Genomic DNA, 1892 nt, shown 5'->3' on the forward strand with positions numbered 1-1892 from the left:
TCTTTATCATAGTCCTTTAGGTACCTGCAATGTCACATGACTACACAATCATGGAGAAATAAAGGAAGAGATGTGGAAGGTGATCCATGTTGTGGTTCCAAGCATATGTGTCACCGAATTTGAAGTTTATGGGTTCGACATTCTAATCATTTTAAGTTTTTGGATTCAGTCAAGAACTTAAACTTTTTAAATAAATTTTTTAAGATAAATACAAAGTCTAGACCAAAGTTACTGGGTTCGATCGAACTCGTACGTTAAACTCTAGCTCTTCCCCTGGTTCCGAGTATAGAGCTGTTAGTTCTGAAATGCATATATAACTCAAATTCATGTATACTTAGTTTTCGCACGTACAGTCAGACCTTTCTATAACAGTCATTCTCTATAACAACACATCACTATGATGGCTAAATTTTCTTTGGGAACATTTCATGTTATGTTATAATATATGTTTATTATAACAACACTTCACTATAGCAGCCATAAAATATCAAAACAAACTAGATTGTTATAGAGAAGTTTGACTGTATATATAAAATTAGGGATGTACAAACCAAACCGATAACCCGCACCAACCCGAAAATCTGAGTCAACCCGAAAAAAAAACCTGATTAGTGGTTTGGTTTGACTTGGTTTGGTATTGAAAAATATAACCCGACCATAATAGGGTTGGTTTGGTATTAACTAAAAAAAGTCAAACCGAAACCAAACCAACCCGACATTACATATATACATATCTTATATATTAGATAGGTAAAAATATTTATTAGAATATAAGTTATAAATATTTCTTCTTCTTTTTTTTATAATTTATTTATTTAGCATAATATTTTAAGTTGGTTGTATAGCCCATGTAAATATTTATTTTTTTCTGGCTCATAAAAGAATAATTGAGCCCAAACCAAAACCTAATCCTAAAGCAGAACTAGACTAGTCTTAAAGCTGTTTTAAAATACTTAAACAATTGAAATTATTTTGCCTCTTCTCCAAAAGCAAGAAACCCTACGTTCCATTCCAAAAACCCCAATTAGCTCAAACCAAATTAGCTCAAACCCTATCAACTCTCTTTTGCTCTCATCGGTAAGGCTCTTCCCTTTCTTATTTTACATGTTTTCTTTTAGCTGCATACATACGCCTTGTTTTTTCCAATTAACTAAGATTTTTCTTATTTAGATTAGCAATATTTTTGCAAATCTGTTGTATTCCTCCCTATTGTCGAATTCATTTGTTTATTTTGTTTCTCTTAGATGATTAACATGAGTAATTGACTGTTACTTAAAAAGATATTGAAACTTTTTTACTTATATTTTGAATCATTTGGTTAAATAATATGGACTATGTAAAATTAAGAGTGATGTATTTCTTACATTGTTATGCGATTTTCAAGGAATATAAGTTTGAAGATATGTTAGAGGAAGTCCAGAAAATTGAGCAAGTTGAAGAAGGTAATAATTTATATCCAATTATTAATGAGTATAGTTATTTTTTATATTACTTAATATTAAATATGTTAATTGTTTCTTTTCTTTCAGAATATGCAGACTCGCCTTTCAGAATTGATTAGAGGGACAGTTAACTACAATTTATTTCATGACTATTTTTGAAATCTTTACTACTTTAAGGTAATTAATTAAAAGAAAGTTGGTGCATGATTTTTAGTCGATTAAGAAGTTTTTGTATTACATTATTTTTCTAAGGTTCAGTTGATTTGACAATTAAAGAAATTAGACTTTTTACAATACTTAAAAGCAATTGATTTGTCCATGATACTCCAACCTGGTCTTTCTAATTGTTTATCTAAGGTTCAATTGAAGTTGGACAGGTCAATTGCTTTAAGCTTTTATTAGCATTTTGGTGTAAAGTGAAAAATAATTTATAAAGTAGAGACCTTTATA

At 29.4% G+C, this 1892-nt stretch overlaps 1 long non-coding RNA gene across 2 annotated transcripts; it reads left to right on the forward strand.

Moving 5' to 3' along the window:
* Positions 1-1034: 1034 nt before the first annotated feature.
* On the forward strand, positions 1035-1679 carry LOC107786722 (uncharacterized). Of its 2 annotated transcripts, XR_012704608.1 has the most exons (3): positions 1035-1077; positions 1385-1442; positions 1530-1679. It is a non-coding gene; the product is annotated as an uncharacterized LOC107786722 (long non-coding RNA). The 2 variants fall into 2 exon arrangements; XR_001648210.2 differs by lacking the exon at positions 1035-1077 and having other exon boundaries at positions 1084-1442.
* Positions 1680-1892: the final 213 nt, after the last annotated feature.

Source organism: Nicotiana tabacum, chromosome 21 (assembly GCF_000715075.1).
Source record: "Nicotiana tabacum cultivar K326 chromosome 21, ASM71507v2, whole genome shotgun sequence".
Lineage (NCBI taxonomy): Eukaryota > Viridiplantae > Streptophyta > Magnoliopsida > Solanales > Solanaceae > Nicotiana > Nicotiana tabacum.